Source organism: Hyla sarda, unplaced genomic scaffold, assembly GCF_029499605.1.
Source record: "Hyla sarda isolate aHylSar1 unplaced genomic scaffold, aHylSar1.hap1 scaffold_1186, whole genome shotgun sequence".
Classification (NCBI taxonomy): domain Eukaryota; kingdom Metazoa; phylum Chordata; class Amphibia; order Anura; family Hylidae; genus Hyla; species Hyla sarda.
The window spans coordinates 34,558-51,896 of NW_026607809.1; the positions used below are offsets into that span (position 1 = coordinate 34,558).

The 17,339-nt window shown below is 50.4% G+C and overlaps 3 non-coding genes and 4 pseudogenes across 3 annotated transcripts; all 7 read left to right on the plus strand.

Moving 5' to 3' along the window:
* Positions 1–871: 871 nt before the first annotated feature.
* LOC130302925 (U2 spliceosomal RNA) lies at positions 872–1,062 on the plus strand. Its single transcript, XR_008853064.1, has one exon. It is a non-coding gene; the product is annotated as a U2 spliceosomal RNA (small nuclear RNA).
* Positions 1,063–3,146: 2,084 nt separating this feature from the next.
* On the plus strand, positions 3,147–3,337 carry LOC130302927 (U2 spliceosomal RNA). The gene has a single exon (XR_008853066.1). It is a non-coding gene; the product is annotated as a U2 spliceosomal RNA (small nuclear RNA).
* A 2,088-nt stretch (positions 3,338–5,425) lies between these two features.
* On the plus strand, positions 5,426–5,602 carry LOC130302958 (U2 spliceosomal RNA; annotated as a pseudogene).
* A 5,764-nt stretch (positions 5,603–11,366) lies between these two features.
* Positions 11,367–11,539, plus strand: LOC130302951 (U2 spliceosomal RNA; annotated as a pseudogene).
* Positions 11,540–13,641: 2,102 nt separating this feature from the next.
* On the plus strand, positions 13,642–13,801 carry LOC130302956 (U2 spliceosomal RNA; annotated as a pseudogene).
* Positions 13,802–14,495: 694 nt separating this feature from the next.
* Positions 14,496–14,699, plus strand: LOC130302955 (U2 spliceosomal RNA; annotated as a pseudogene).
* A 2,100-nt stretch (positions 14,700–16,799) lies between these two features.
* Positions 16,800–16,990, plus strand: LOC130302928 (U2 spliceosomal RNA). The gene has a single exon (XR_008853067.1). It is a non-coding gene; the product is annotated as a U2 spliceosomal RNA (small nuclear RNA).
* The last annotated feature ends 349 nt before the right edge of the window (positions 16,991–17,339 follow it).

Sequence of the window (17,339 nt, forward strand, 5' to 3'; positions counted from 1 at the left end):
CGCACACACACACATATATATAAACGTATTCTCCGTTGAGATATTGCAGCCGCTGCTGTGTCCAGGCCCAGGAGCCTTAGCACTGTGCTGTGATGTCACTCAATACCACTGACATCACTAGGTGTAAACAACATCTCTCCTTTGCTGTGTATGTGACTATGGAGCTGTTTGGTGATGTCGTCTATTATGGCCTTCATAGAAGCAACAGGAGATTGTTGCATCCATCTAGAACCCTCAGAACTACAGTGCTATGATGTCACTCACTTCCACAGGCCTTGCAGAGTGTAAACAACAACAACCCAGCTTTGTTGTGTATGTAACCATAGGGATTTGTGATGTCACCTAGAACCTTCACAGCAGCGACAGCTTTATGAGGAGCATCAGCACTGCTCTGCCTGAGCAGAACCATCACCGCCATAGGTTGTCAAATAACCCGGATTTAACCCACACAGGTAAGTCCAATGGGGTGCAGGCATGTCCTCTATGCTTACAGCTTCCCGTGGGTGTTGGTTTGATACCGTTTGGGGACAGCCAAGGAGGCATCTGCAGGCAACAAAGGTAGGTGTGTGCTTGTGTGTGTGTTTCCTATGCAGATCCTAAGCCCAGTGTCACATGCAAGTAGGAGGAGTAAGAAGGGTTCCTGGCAAATCCGGGTTATGGATTGCATTTAAAAAGGCCCCGTGGGAGTGCAATGGGCCCCTGTCTTGCTGCTTAGCAATAATGGTATGGGTTTAGGTTCTGCTGTGTGTACTGGTGGTTGACTGCCCCCCAGCCCAGAGTGTGCATGGAAAATTGTCTGGCAGCCTCCCTGACAGCAAGCAGTGATAGTGCCCATGAAGGGGACCTTGTTGGGCCCGCCCCTTTCACGGTTATCGCTTCTCGGCCTTTTGGCTAAGATCAAGTGTAGTATCTGTTCTTATCAGTTTAATATCTGATACGTCCCCTATCTGGGGACCATATATTAAATGGATTTTTGAGAACGGGGGCCGATTTCGAAGCTTGCTTCCGTCGCCCTATGCATTGACCCGATATGGCAGTATCTTCGGGTACAGTGCACCACCCCCTTACAGGGTTAAAAAGAAAGATTCCTACTTTCATTGCTACCTGCTTGCTGGCTAGCCAGCTAGCCAGCCCTGTGGGCCTTGCTGCTGCAGCCAAAAAACAAAAGGTGGTGCTGCTGCTGCTGCTTCTGCTGCTTCTGCTTGTGTCTGGCCGCTGTTGGAGCGTCCAGGCACAGGACTTCTGCTGCTGCTGACTAAATGGCCTCCTTAATTGGATCATTTGAGTAGCCAGCACACCTGTGCAGGTAGGGCATGACATGATAGGCAGCTGCCTTGATAGCGGGTGGGTGCTGAATGTTCCTAATTGACAAAATAAGATTAATGCTTATGAAGAAATATAAAATCTCATCCCTTCCCCAATATCGCGCCACACCCCTACCCCTTAATTCCCTGGTTGAACTTGATGGACATATGTCTTTTTTCGACCGTACTAACTATGTAACTATGTAACATAACATGGGGGGGGGGGGGTCTCCTGGCTGTTCACACAGGTGTGTCATTGCTGTACATTGACCATGCATTGCTTCTGTGGTATTGCAAAGGCAAAGACAAATGCTTCCAGCCATCCATTGCACTAATGGATTGGTCATCAGCTGGCTGTCTATGTCCCGCATCAATATAGACCAAAGTACAGAGGGTTAGGCTATGCTATTGTGCACCTACCTGATGCATCAGAAGGTGCGAGGCCCTTGCTAAATTCTGTGCACAGACTTTGAGATCTATACTTTAGACTGTATCTAAACCTGCTCCAACATGGACTGACATTCTGGCCTACTTTCAGCCGATGCGACTTGTCTGTCGCTGAACAGTCGCTTTTTATGTATTCAGCACCTATGTATAATGTTGTAAAAATGCTCTAGAAGCTAAAGTCGCAGAAATGTCACACATATTTGGCCTGCAACTTTCTGTGCGACAAATTCAGACAGGAAAAATCAGTATAAATCCTTAGAAAATTATCCCCCAGTGTCTCCATCTGCTGGCGGTATTGAATAAGCATTGCTGCACTGATGGGGTATGCATTAGACGAAAAAAAAGAAGAAAAAGAAGAATAATACGCCCAGAAAAGAGGCGAAAAGGAGAAAAACGTAAAAAAACGTGAAAAAAAAGTAAGAGGAAGAGAAGGGAAAAAAAGGTGGAAATGGGTTTAAAAGTGATTTCGGCGGAGAAATATATATATATATATATATATATATATATATATATATATATATACGCGCACACACACACATATATATAAACGTATTCTCCGTTGAGATATTGCAGCCGCTGCTGTGTCCAGGCCCAGGAGCCTTAGCACTGTGCTGTGATGTCACTCAATACCACTGACATCACTAGGTGTAAACAACATCTCTCCTTTGCTGTGTATGTGACTATGGAGCTGTTTGGTGATGTCGTCTATTATGGCCTTCATAGAAGCAACAGGAGATTGTTGCATCCATCTAGAACCCTCAGAACTACAGTGCTATGATGTCACTCACTTCCACAGGCCTTGCAGAGTGTAAACAACAACAACCCAGCTTTGTTGTGTATGTAACCATAGGGATTTGTGATGTCACCTAGAACCTTCACAGCAGCGACAGCTTTATGAGGAGCATCAGCACTGCTCTGCCTGAGCAGAACCATCACCGCCATAGGTTGTCAAATAACCCGGATTTAACCCACACAGGTAAGTCCAATGGGGTGCAGGCATGTCCTCTATGCTTACAGCTTCCCGTGGGTGTTGGTTTGATACCGTTTGGGGACAGCCAAGGAGGCATCTGCAGGCAACAAAGGTAGGTGTGTGCTTGTGTGTGTGTTTCCTATGCAGATCCTAAGCCCAGTGTCACATGCAAGTAGGAGGAGTAAGAAGGGTTCCTGGCAAATCCGGGTTATGGATTGCATTTAAAAAGGCCCCGTGGGAGTGCAATGGGCCCCTGTCTTGCTGCTTAGCAATAATGGTATGGGTTTAGGTTCTGCTGTGTGTACTGGTGGTTGACTGCCCCCCAGCCCAGAGTGTGCATGGAAAATTGTCTGGCAGCCTCCCTGACAGCAAGCAGTGATAGTGCCCATGAAGGGGACCTTGTTGGGCCCGCCCCTTTCACGGTTATCGCTTCTCGGCCTTTTGGCTAAGATCAAGTGTAGTATCTGTTCTTATCAGTTTAATATCTGATACGTCCCCTATCTGGGGACCATATATTAAATGGATTTTTGAGAACGGGGGCCGATTTCGAAGCTTGCTTCCGTCGCCCTATGCATTGACCCGATATGGCAGTATCTTCGGGTACAGTGCACCACCCCCTTACAGGGTTAAAAAGAAAGATTCCTACTTTCATTGCTACCTGCTTGCTGGCTAGCCAGCTAGCCAGCCCTGTGGGCCTTGCTGCTGCAGCCAAAAAACAAAAGGTGGTGCTGCTGCTGCTGCTTCTGCTGCTTCTGCTTGTGTCTGGCCGCTGTTGGAGCGTCCAGGCACAGGACTTCTGCTGCTGCTGACTAAATGGCCTCCTTAATTGGATCATTTGAGTAGCCAGCACACCTGTGCAGGTAGGGCATGACATGATAGGCAGCTGCCTTGATAGCGGGTGGGTGCTGAATGTTCCTAATTGACAAAATAAGATTAATGCTTATGAAGAAATATAAAATCTCATCCCTTCCCCAATATCGCGCCACACCCCTACCCCTTAATTCCCTGGTTGAACTTGATGGACATATGTCTTTTTTCGACCGTACTAACTATGTAACTATGTAACATAACATGGGGGGGGGGGGGGGGGTCTCCTGGCTGTTCACACAGGTGTGTCATTGCTGTACATTGACCATGCATTGCTTCTGTGGTATTGCAAAGGCAAAGACAAATGCTTCCAGCCATCCATTGCACTAATGGATTGGTCATCAGCTGGCTGTCTATGTCCCGCATCAATATAGACCAAAGTACAGAGGGTTAGGCTATGCTATTGTGCACCTACCTGATGCATCAGAAGGTGCGAGGCCCTTGCTAAATTCTGTGCACAGACTTTGAGATCTATACTTTAGACTGTATCTAAACCTGCTCCAACATGGACTGACATTCTGGCCTACTTTCAGCCGATGCGACTTGTCTGTCGCTGAACAGTCGCTTTTTATGTATTCAGCACCTATGTATAATGTTGTAAAAATGCTCTAGAAGCTAAAGTCGCAGAAATGTCACACATATTTGGCCTGCAACTTTCTGTGCGACAAATTCAGACAGGAAAAATCAGTATAAATCCTTAGAAAATTATCCCCCAGTGTCTCCATCTGCTGGCGGTATTGAATAAGCATTGCTGCACTGATGGGGTATGCATTAGACGAAAAAAAAGAAGAAAAAGAAGAATAATACGCCCAGAAAAGAGGCGAAAAGGAGAAAAACGTAAAAAAACGTGAAAAAAAAGTAAGAGGAAGAGAAGGGAAAAAAAGGTGGAAATGGGTTTAAAAGTGATTTCGGCGGAGAAATATATATATATATATATATATATATATATATATATATATATATACGCGCACACACACACATATATATAAACGTATTCTCCGTTGAGATATTGCAGCCGCTGCTGTGTCCAGGCCCAGGAGCCTTAGCACTGTGCTGTGATGTCACTCAATACCACTGACATCACTAGGTGTAAACAACATCTCTCCTTTGCTGTGTATGTGACTATGGAGCTGTTTGGTGATGTCGTCTATTATGGCCTTCATAGAAGCAACAGGAGATTGTTGCATCCATCTAGAACCCTCAGAACTACAGTGCTATGATGTCACTCACTTCCACAGGCCTTGCAGAGTGTAAACAACAACAACCCAGCTTTGTTGTGTATGTAACCATAGGGATTTGTGATGTCACCTAGAACCTTCACAGCAGCGACAGCTTTATGAGGAGCATCAGCACTGCTCTGCCTGAGCAGAACCATCACCGCCATAGGTTGTCAAATAACCCGGATTTAACCCACACAGGTAAGTCCAATGGGGTGCAGGCATGTCCTCTATGCTTACAGCTTCCCGTGGGTGTTGGTTTGATACCGTTTGGGGACAGCCAAGGAGGCATCTGCAGGCAACAAAGGTAGGTGTGTGCTTGTGTGTGTGTTTCCTATGCAGATCCTAAGCCCAGTGTCACATGCAAGTAGGAGGAGTAAGAAGGGTTCCTGGCAAATCCGGGTTATGGATTGCATTTAAAAAGGCCCCGTGGGAGTGCAATGGGCCCCTGTCTTGCTGCTTAGCAATAATGGTATGGGTTTAGGTTCTGCTGTGTGTACTGGTGGTTGACTGCCCCCCAGCCCAGAGTGTGCATGGAAAATTGTCTGGCAGCCTCCCTGACAGCAAGCAGTGATAGTGCCCATGAAGGGGACCTTGTTGGGCCCGCCCCTTTCACGGTTATCGCTTCTCGGCCTTTTGGCTAAGATCAAGTGTAGTATCTGTACTTACCTGGCAGGGGAGATACCATGATCGCTACGGTCTGAAGAACTCCAAGCATTGTGGTAGAGATTTTGCGTAGTACGATTGCAGTACTTTTCGTTCTTATTAGAACCGCATTTCTCTAGAGCATACCACCTGAAGATCGTCTCCTGCCTGCCTCGGAACATCTGAAGAAGGAGAAGATCTTGAAGACTGCAGCTCCGGAAGAAGCCGACGAAGAACCTGGAAGAAGGGAATCGGCGGTGAATTCCGGAACAGCGGCGAAGAGGAAGGCGGCGCAGAATCTTTTCGAAGAAACTCGCTGCCTCTGGAGAAGGATTTGCATAGCTCCTCCCACCGGGACCGGATCTGCATAGCTCCTCCCACCCGGGAAAGAAGACTTTGCGAAGCCTCTCTCCACAAGCAAGCAAGGAAGCGGAAAAGAGCCTGCTGGAAGAAGCCATGGCCTCAACCAGCAAGTCCACCCAGGAGGCTGCAGGGCAAGGCCTGGAGGTCCAGCCCCAACCACAGCAAGCTTCAACCTCCACCACGGCAAGGCAGAAGGGCGGCAGAATTCCTGACCTGGAAGCTCCAACCCTGGAGCCCTGGATGAGGCAGACTGTTGCCTTGAAGCTCAAGCCCGTGGACGGAAGGGTGCCGGACATGTCCCACGACGTGTTCTGCAAGAAGATGCTGGCGGATCAAGGCTTCCCCACGGCTGACACCCTGGGAATAGCAACCTTCTTTTCGGGAATCTTCTACATCACCTTTGCCACCATTGGGACCTGTAGAAGATACTGGGAGGTGGTGAAAGCGGCGAGTCCCGAATCCCCTTTCTCTCGCTTTGTGGGCAACTGCCTTATTCAAAGAGAGGAGAGGCGGGTGACGGTCTCAATGCGGAACCCACACACCCCAGGCACGGACATCTCGACCTTCCTGAAGCGCTTCTGCACCGTGGTGAGGGAGCCCACCCGCATCCTGAACTCACTCGGATACTGGACCTGCAAGTGGTCTGTGGTCGTCAGACTCAACAAGAACCCTGCTTCTCCAGACGGACTACAGCACCTGCCAACGACATTTTCCTTGGGCAACTCCACAGGACTTATCTTCTACCCGGACATGCCGCAGACCTGCAGGAGATGTGGGTGGCAAGATGGGCCACGAGGGCAAGGACTGTACGGAGGATGCCTGCAGGTATTGCCGTGTGACAGGTCACACGACCAAGGACTGCCCCAAGAGCAAGACCTGCAACCTCTGCGGACTGGCAGCCCACAGCTACAAGGACTGCCCCCAGAGGGAGAGAACATGGGCATCTGTGGCAGCGAGAGCACCGAAGCCAGCCCCAGCTCCGGAGCCAACACCACGGATGGCCAAGCCGACCAAGGAGGGTAAGAAGGCGAAAGCCACCACCCCTGCCCCGTCCCGCCCCTCCCCTGCCCCTCCAGTCCCATCCCCTGCCCCTCCCGCCCTCTCTCCTGCCCCATCCCGCCCCACCCCTGCCCCATCCCGTCCCACCCCTGCCCCATCCCGTCCCACCCCTGCCCCATCCCGTCCCACCCCTGCCCCTCCTACCCCATCCCGTCCCACCCCTGCCCCTCCTGCCCCATCCCGCCCCACCCCTGCCCCCCGTACCCCACCCCGGCCCACCCCTGCCCCCCGTACCCCACCCCGGCCCACCCCTGCCCCGTCCTCCCCTGCCCGGCCCACCCCTGCCCCGTCCTCCCCTGCCCGGGCACTCTCTCCTGCCCCCCGACCCACCCAGCCTCCTTTCTCTCCTGGCCCAGCAGCACCTAACCCCCCTCCAGCTGCTGGTGCCCGCCCTTCGGAGGACTTTCCTGTGCTTCCTCCCCCAGGTACCATACAGAGGAAGAGGAAAGGAAGGGACAACGTATCAGAAGAGTCCCACAAAAGAAAGATAATCGAGACCTGCGAGACCCCTCAAGCTTCAGATGAGGAGGAGGAGATGGAGCAGGTCTGCGAGAGCCTTGAGGCTTCAGAAGGAGAGGAGGTGATGGAGCAGGCCCAAGTGGAGCAGGTCCAAGCAGAGCCAGTCCAAGCTCAATCTATGGAGGAGCTGCTGCAGGACCCAGAGGTTAAGAAAATCCTGGACACTCCGTCCAACACGGTCTACGACGAGTTCTTGGAAGGGCGCTACGAGAAGCCACAGGAGCCGACAGGCGCTAGAGAAGAGGACCCGTCCGACCAGACTGGTAACTAGTATCAGAACTAACCTCTCTTTTTATTCCCATGGCTGATCTCAACATCTTCTGCATTAATGTGAGGAGTATTAGAGCTTGGTTCAGATTTCAGACTGTTCTTACGTTCTTAGATTCCCAGAGGTGTGATGTTTACATGTTGCAGGAATGTGCTTTGTCTGCTTCTAGGTCTTACAACCATCTGGCCAGGCAGTGGCCTCACGGCCCTTCCTACTGGTCTGGTGGGGGCGACAATAGGTCTGCGGGGGTGGCCATCCTGATCAGGGGAGGTAACTTTGCACTTGATTCCGTCCGGGAGCTCGTCTGTGGCAGACTTCTTGTCGCAGACGGTTCCTGGGCGGGTGAGCCCGTGCGGCTCATCAACGTGTATGCCTCCCCTGAGAGGGATGTCCGACTGGAGGTTCTCCAGGCCCTGCGGGCTGAACTCGCCACCACTAGAGCAGTAGTGTTGGGTGGTGACTTCAACTGCCCCATTGAGGTGGACGGGCGCAGTTCTGGCACATCCGCCAACCTGGACGTGACGTCTAAACTGCTGATTGAGATGGTGACGGAGGCATCCTTGCAGGACGTTGTCGGGTCCATCGGGAACGGCTCCGTAAACTATACGTGGAGCCGCCCCGATGGCTCGCTCCGTTCTCGGATAGACTTCATCTTCACTTCGAGAGCAGTCAGAAAGGTGTCGTACTCTATGGTCCCCTGCTTCTTCTCTGACCACAGGGCCATTCGATTCCGGGGGACTCTGGGCCATGGATTCCCACCTGGCCCAGGCTCCTGGAAGTTGAATTGTGCCCTGTTGGAGCAGAGGGAGGTCATGGAGGAACTTAGGGATGCGTACCTTGTATGGCGAAATGACAAATGTCTGTTCAAGTGCATCAGCGACTGGTGGGAATATGTTAAAGTCGAATTCCGTTGTTTCTTTCAGGCAAAAGGCAGACAACAGGCGTGTGCGAAGAAGTGGGACTTGAGGAAACTGCAGCGCGAGCTGCGGTCCCTGCAGGACCTGCTCCAGTGTGGCTGGGACGTCAGGGAGGAGCTGGAGGAGACCAAAAAGAGCTTGAAAAGGCACTTTGAGGAGGAATCCAAGCGAATCGTCTTTCGTTCCAAGGTGGAGAACCTGGAGAAGGGTGAGAAATGTAACTCTTTCTTTTTCAGGAAGCTCCATGCCGGCCACACGCCCCTGACTGAGCTACGAGATGAGACCGGACACATGAGGAGCGGCAAGGAGGAAGTGATGGGGGTCGTCCACGACTTCTACAGCAACCTCTACGCCCCCAAGTCATCCGACCCCGAAGCCGCCGAGAGGTTCCTGTCAGGTGTCACTAACGTTGTTGATCCCGCAGGTGCGGCGGCTATGGACGATCCCTTGACGGTGGGGGAGCTGCTCTCTGCCGCTAAATCCTTTAAGCCCGGCAGGACCCCGGGCAGTGACGGTCTCCCGGCCGAGCTCTACGTAGCGCTGGGTGACCTGACCTGTCCGGACCTGTTGGAGGTGTACGAGGAGATGGTGGTGGGGGGCAGAATGCCTCCGTCGTTGAGGGAAGGGATGATCACGATCTTGTATAAGCGGAAGGGGGAGAGATGTGACCTGAAAAACTGGCGTCCCATCTCTCTCCTGAACGTGGACTACAAGATCCTCGCCAAGGTGCTGGCCAACAGGCTGAAACCTGTCATGGGGCAGATCGTCCATCCGGACCAGACCTGCAGCATTCCTGGCCGCAGGATTGCCGACAGCCTTGCCCTTGTGAGAGACACGGTCCATTACATCCAGGACCGCGGGGGCCGCGCCGCCCTGGTCAGCTTAGATCAGGAGAAGGCGTTCGACCGTGTCTCCCACGCATTCATGGACAGGGTTTTGCGCAGGCTGGGTCTGGGGAAGATGTTTTGCTCTTTTGTTAACGTTATGTATTTTGACATTTACAGCACGGTGTTGGTGAACGGCTGGAAGACTGACCCCTTTTCCATTCTTTCAGGGGTTAGACAAGGCTGCCCTCTTTCACCTCTCCTTTTTGTTTGTGTTATAGAGCTCTTCGCTGAGACTATCCGGCAGAGTGGAGAGATCAGAGGGATCACCGCACCAGGACCAGATCGCCACGAGGTCAAGTGCTCGCTCTACATGGACGACGTGACCGTCTTCTGCGCTGACCAGCGTTCGGTGACTGCACTCGTCCAGACCTGCGAGGACTTCGGCAGAGCTTCGGGGGCAAAAGTCAACTGCGGGAAGTCGGAGGCCATGCTCTTCGGGGAGTGGCACCTGGCTTCTTCCGCCCCCTTCCCCTTTACTATTAAGCCGGACTTCATTCAAATTCTTGGAGTCTGGTTCGGGAAGGAAGGAGCGGCCCTTAAGTCTTGGCAAGACCGACTAGGAAGGATAAACTCAAAGATCGGACTGTGGAGCTCCAGAAAGCTCACGATGGAAGGCAAGGCACTTGTCCTGCGGAGTGAAGTTTTGCCTGTGCTCCAATATACCGCACAGGCCTGGCCTCCCCATACCACCGTTTGCAAGGCCATCACCCGGACAGTATTTGGCTTCGTCTGGGGCAAAATGGACAGAGTCAAGAGGACCGTGATGTACAAGGAACCCCGCAAGGGTGGGAAGGGAATACCCGACATCCCCGCTCTGCTGAGGGCCTCCTTTGCATGTGTCACGGTGCAGCGGACTCTTGTAGAAAAGACTGGCTCAGCGGGCAGGTCCATGTCTCGCTTGCTTCTCATGCCCCTCTGGAGACAGCTGGGCTGGGACAAGTGGGACAGCTCCATCCCTTACAACTGGAACACTCCCTGGTTCTATGGGGATGTTGTCCGGTTTGTGAGGGAGCACCAGCTGGAAGGACTGAAACCAGACCTATGGAAGCCAAAGACAATCCACAAGCTCATCCGAGCTAAGGACTCGACCGAGCTGGTTCCGGGACTCCCCGCAGCCACTGCAGAGACAGTTTGGAACAATGTGGCCTCAAAGCGGCTTACCAATGGACACAAGGACTTGTCGTGGATGGCCGTCATGGGAGGTCTCTCTCTCAGGTCATTCATGCATGCCCGCAACCTGTGCAAGACCCGGTACTGCCCCCGTTGCCCCTACGTGGAGGAAACATCTTTCCACGTGTTTTGGCAGTGCCCCTTTGCACAGGGTCTGTTGGACGCCCTAGAACAGGAACTCAGAGACTCAGTGCCCAGGAGCTGCCTATCGTACCATTCGGTGCTTTACGGCCTGTTCCCTGGGACCCACGACGTGGAGGCCATCCAGGAGGCCTGGCGCCTTATGAACTGTTTTAAGGACGCAGTGTGGCTCTCCAGGAACCGCCTCGTGATCAACAGGGAAAACATGTCCGTCCGGGACTGCCGCAGGTTCATCAAGAACCTGCTTAGAGACTATTCCATCTTGGACAGCTCGGCCGTTGATGAGGAAGAAGAGGAGTGAAGACCCCTCTCCTTCTCCCATGTCTCCCTGAAGATACAGCCCAACAGTTTGGCCCTGTGATCCGCCCCCTCCCTACCCCCACATAGTCGCCCACACCCCTACCCCGATCACAGATTGTATTATTTGGTTTTTGTTTGATCTCTTGTGCTTTTCTATTGCAGGATTGAGCTGAATGTTAGAGTAGCATGGTGTGCGATGTATAGCTTAGGGAACCTTTGCTGTGTATTGTACTATCATGCTTTGTGTGACTGTAATTTATTGTACGACTTGTAATGACTGAACGGAAAATAAAGCTCTTTCAATCAAAAAAATCTGTTCTTATCAGTTTAATATCTGATACGTCCCCTATCTGGGGACCATATATTAAATGGATTTTTGAGAACGGGGGCCGATTTCGAAGCTTGCTTCCGTCGCCCTATGCATTGACCCGATATGGCAGTATCTTCGGGTACAGTGCACCACCCCCTTACAGGGTTAAAAAGAAAGATTCCTACTTTCATTGCTACCTGCTTGCTGGCTAGCCAGCTAGCCAGCCCTGTGGGCCTTGCTGCTGCTGCAGCCAAAAAACAAAAGGTGGTGCTGCTGCTGCTTCTGCTGCTTCTGCTTCTGCTTGTGTCTGGCCCCTGTTGGAGCGTCCAGGCACAGGACTTCTGCTGCTGCTGACTAAATGGCCTCCTTAATTGGATCATTTGAGTAGCCAGCACACCTGTGCAGGTAGGGCATGACATGATAGGCAGCTGCCTTGATAGCGGGTGGGTGCTGAATGTTCCTAATTGACAAAATAAGATTAATGCTTATGAAGAAATATAAAATCTCATCCCTTCCCCAATATCGCGCCACACCCCTACCCCTTAATTCCCTGGTTGAACGTGATGGACATATGTCTTTTTTCGACCGTACTAACTATGTAACTATGTAACATAACATGGGGGGGGGGGTCTCCTGGCTGTTCACACAGGTGTGTCATTGCTGTACATTGACCATGCATTGCTTCTGTGGTATTGCAAAGGCAAAGACAAATGCTTCCAGCCATCCATTGCACTAATGGATTGGTCATCAGCTGGCTGTCTATGTCCCGCATCAATATAGACCAAAGTACAGAGGGTTAGGCTATGCTATTGTGCACCTACCTGATGCATCAGAAGGTGCGAGGCCCTTGCTAAATTCTGTGCACAGACTTTGAGATCTATGCTTTAGACTGTATCTAAACCTGCTCCAACATGGACTGACATTCTGGCCTACTTTCAGCCGATGCGACTTGTCTGTCGCTGAACAGTCGCTTTTTATGTATTCAGCACCTATGTATAATGTTGTAAAAATGCTCTAGAAGCTAAAGTCGCAGAAATGTCACACATATTTGGCCTGCAACTTTCTGTGCGACAAATTCAGACAGGAAAAATCAGTATAAATCCTTAGAAAATTATCCCCCAGTGTCTCCATCTGCTGGCGGTATTGAATAAGCATTGCTGCACTGATGGGGTATGCATTAGACGAAAAAAAAGAAGAAAAAGAAGAATAATACGCCCAGAAAAGAGGCGAAAAGGAGAAAAACGTAAAAAAACGTGAAAAAAAAGTAAGAGGAAGAGAAGGGAAAAAAAGGTGGAAATGGGTTTAAAAGTGATTTCGGCGGAGAAATATATATATATATATATATATATATATATATATATATATATATATTTATAAATATATATGCGCACACACACACATAGATATAAACGTATTCTCCGTTGAGATATTGCAGCCGCTGCTGTGTCCAGGCCCAGGAGCCTTAGCACTGTGCTGTGATGTCACTCAATACCACTGACATCACTAGGTGTAAACAACATCTCTCCTTTGCTGTGTATGTGACTATGGAGCTGTTTGGTGATGTCGTCTATTACGGCCTTCATAGAAGCAACAGGAGATTGTTGCATCCATCTTGAACCCTCAGAACTACAGTGCTATGATGTCACTCACTTCCACAGGCCTTGCAGAGTGTAAACAACAACAACCCAGCTTTGTTGTGTATGTAACCAAAGGGATTTGTGATGTCACCTAGAACCTTCACAGCAGCGACAGCTTTATGAGGAGCATCAGCACTGCTCTGCCTGAGCAGAACCATCACCGCCATAGGTTGTCAAATAACCCGGATTTAACCCACACAGGTAAGTCCAATGGGGTGCAGGCATGTCCTCTATGCTTACAGCTTCCCGTGGGTGTTGGTTTGATACCGTTTGGGGACAGCCAAGGAGGCATCTGCAGGCAACAAAGGTAGGTGTGTGCTTGTGTGTGTGTTTCCTATGCAGATCCTAAGCCCAGTGTCACATGCAAGTAGGAGGAGTAAGAAGGGTTCCTGGCAAATCCGGGTTATGGATTGCATTTAAAAAGGCCCCGTGGGAGTGCAATGGGCCCCTGTCTTGCTGCTTAGCAATAATGGTATGGGTTTAGGTTCTGCTGTGTGTACTGGTGGTTGACTGCCCCCCAGCCCAGAGTGTGCATGGAAAATTGTCTGGCAGCCTCCCTGACAGCAAGCAGTGATAGTGCCCATGAAGGGGACCTTGTTGGGCCCGCCCCTTTCACGGTTATCGCTTCTCGGCCTTTTGGCTAAGATCAAGTGTAGTATCTGTTCTTATCAGTTTTCATGCTGGTGGGGATGGGTGCTGCATGGAGGATGCAGGCGTACCGGGGCTTTCCGGGGCTGGTTCTGAGGAATCAGCTCGACGGCTGCCCCGATGTGACCTGTTCCCTCCGGGTCTCGCCATGAGGCTGAGAGGGTCTAGAGCCGAGGTACTTTTGTGCCTCGGGGAGTGGTGACCCCGAGGTGCCGAAACTCACTGGGAGAATAGACTCACTGAGTTGAAGCACGGGCACCATAATCTCTTCACCTTGTGGCACTCACCTCTTGATTCCCGGCCTTCTGGCTAGGATCAGAGAAATTTTTATAGATCCGGCCGGATGTCCGGGCAGTATATCTGCACACATTCACTTATTTATTTCTTTTTTGTCTCACTGTGTCACTTTTTGCGTGTTGTGTGTTCACAGGATTTGTCAGGATGCGGTAGCCCTTCTGGGTGTCCCTCCTGGCGGTCTAGGGGAGGTGTGTGTGGCCATTAGGTTCCGCACCTCCCTGCAAACACCCCGGGTACTCCTGCTTTGGCAGGGTACCTACCGTAATCGGCTCTGCGGGCAGATACCTTGGCCAACGCCAAGGGGGATGCCGGGAGCATTTGTGGTCCCCTAGTAGCTTCGGCGAAAAGGGACATCGAACCTGGAACCTCGCAGGTACCTTTTGGTCCGGAGGCGAAGGGTAAGGTTTGTTGGGGGGCCTCTCTCCTATCGGAGAAGGGCTTGCGATAGACCGCATCCTTTGTGCACGTTTTTTTTAGTGTAACACGTTTGCACTTTTTCTTGCACTTTGGGTGAATCGAAAGCACGTTCCTCGGCTTTAGATAAAAAAAAAAAAAAAAAAAAAAAAAAAAAAAAAAAAAATCTGTTCTTATCAGTTTAATATCTGATACGTCCCCTATCTGGGGACCATATATTAAATGGATTTTTGAGAACGGGGGCCGATTTCGAAGCTTGCTTCCGTCGCCCTATGCATTGACCCGATATGGCAGTATCTTCGGGTACAGTGCACCACCCCCTTACAGGGTTAAAAAGAAAGATTCCTACTTTCATTGCTACCTGCTTGCTGGCTAGCCAGCTAGCCAGCCCTGTGGGCCTTGCTGCTGCTGCAGCCAAAAAACAAAAGGTGGTGCTGCTGCTGCTTCTGCTGCTTCTGCTTCTGCTTGTGTCTGGCCCCTGTTGGAGCGTCCAGGCACAGGACTTCTGCTGCTGCTGACTAAATGGCCTCCTTAATTGGATCATTTGAGTAGCCAGCACACCTGTGCAGGTAGGGCATGACATGATAGGCAGCTGCCTTGATAGCGGGTGGGTGCTGAATGTTCCTAATTGACAAAATAAGATTAATGCTTATGAAGAAATATAAAATCTCATCCCTTCCCCAATATCGCGCCACACCCCTACCCCTTAATTCCCTGGTTGAACGTGATGGACATATGTCTTTTTTCGACCGTACTAACTATGTAACTATGTAACATAACATGGGGGGGGGGGGGGGGGGGGGGGTCTCCTGGCTGTTCACACAGGTGTGTCATTGCTGTACATTGACCATGCATTGCTTCTGTGGTATTGCAAAGGCAAAGACAAATGCTTCCAGCCATCCATTGCACTAATGGATTGGTCATCAGCTGGCTGTCTATGTCCCGCATCAATATAGACCAAAGTACAGAGGGTTAGGCTATGCTATTGTGCACCTACCTGATGCATCAGAAGGTGCGAGGCCCTTGCTAAATTCTGTGCACAGACTTTGAGATCTATGCTTTAGACTGTATCTAAACCTGCTCCAACATGGACTGACATTCTGGCCTACTTTCAGCCGATGCGACTTGTCTGTCGCTGAACAGTCGCTTTTTATGTATTCAGCACCTATGTATAATGTTGTAAAAATGCTCTAGAAGCTAAAGTCGCAGAAATGTCACACATATTTGGCCTGCAACTTTCTGTGCGACAAATTCAGACAGGAAAAATCAGTATAAATCCTTAGAAAATTATCCCCCAGTGTCTCCATCTGCTGGCGGTATTGAATAAGCATTGCTGCACTGATGGGGTATGCATTAGACGAAAAAAAAGAAGAAAAAGAAGAATAATACGCCCAGAAAAGAGGCGAAAAGGAGAAAAACGTAAAAAAACGTGAAAAAAAAGTAAGAGGAAGAGAAGGGAAAAAAAGGTGGAAATGGGTTTAAAAGTGATTTCGGCGGAGAAATATATATATATATATATATATATATATATATATATATATATATATGCGCACACACACACATATATATAAACGTATTCTCCGTTGAGATATTGCAGCCGCTGCTGTGTCCAGGCCCAGGAGCCTTAGCACTGTGCTGTGATGTCACTCAATACCACTGACATCACTAGGTGTAAACAACATCTCTCCTTTGCTGTGTATGTGACTATGGAGCTGTTTGGTGATGTCGTCTATTACGGCCTTCATAGAAGCAACAGGAGATTGTTGCATCCATCTTGAACCCTCAGAACTACAGTGCTATGATGTCACTCACTTCCACAGGCCTTGCAGAGTGTAAACAACAACAACCCAGCTTTGTTGTGTATGTAACCAAAGGGATTTGTGATGTCACCTAGAACCTTCACAGCAGCGACAGCTTTATGAGGAGCATCAGCACTGCTCTGCCTGAGCAGAACCATCACCGCCATAGGTTGTCAAATAACCCGGATTTAACCCACACAGGTAAGTCCAATGGGGTGCAGGCATGTCCTCTATGCTTACAGCTTCCCGTGGGTGTTGGTTTGATACCGTTTGGGGACAGCCAAGGAGGCATCTGCAGGCAACAAAGGTAGGTGTGTGCTTGTGTGTGTGTTTCCTATGCAGATCCTAAGCCCAGTGTCACATGCAAGTAGGAGGAGTAAGAAGGGTTCCTGGCAAATCCGGGTTATGGATTGCATTTAAAAAGGCCCCGTGGGAGTGCAATGGGCCCCTGTCTTGCTGCTTAGCAATAATGGTATGGGTTTAGGTTCTGCTGTGTGTACTGGTGGTTGACTGCCCCCCAGCCCAGAGTGTGCATGGAAAATTGTCTGGCAGCCTCCCTGACAGCAAGCAGTGATAGTGCCCATGAAGGGGACCTTGTTGGGCCCGCCCCTTTCACGGTTATCGCTTCTCGGCCTTTTGGCTAAGATCAAGTGTAGTATCTGTTCTTATCAGTTTAATATCTGATACGTCCCCTATCTGGGGACCATATATTAAATGGATTTTTGAGAACGGGGGCCGATTTCGAAGCTTGCTTCCGTCGCCCTATGCATTGACCCGATATGGCAGTATCTTCGGGTACAGTGCACCACCCCCTTACAGGGTTAAAAAGAAAGATTCCTACTTTCATTGCTACCTGCTTGCTGGCTAGCCAGCTAGCCAGCCCTGTGGGCCTTGCTGCTGCAGCCAAAAAACAAAAGGTGGTGCTGCTGCTGCTGCTTCTGCTGCTTCTGCTTGTGTCTGGCCCCTGTTGGAGCGTCCAGGCACAGGACTTCTGCTGCTGCTGACTAAATGGCCTCCTTAATTGGATCATTTGAGTAGCCAGCACACCTGTGCAGGTAGGGCATGACATGATAGGCAGCTGCCTTGATAGCGGGTGGGTGCTGAATGTTCCTAATTGACAAAATAAGATTAATGCTTATGAAGAAATATAAAATCTCATC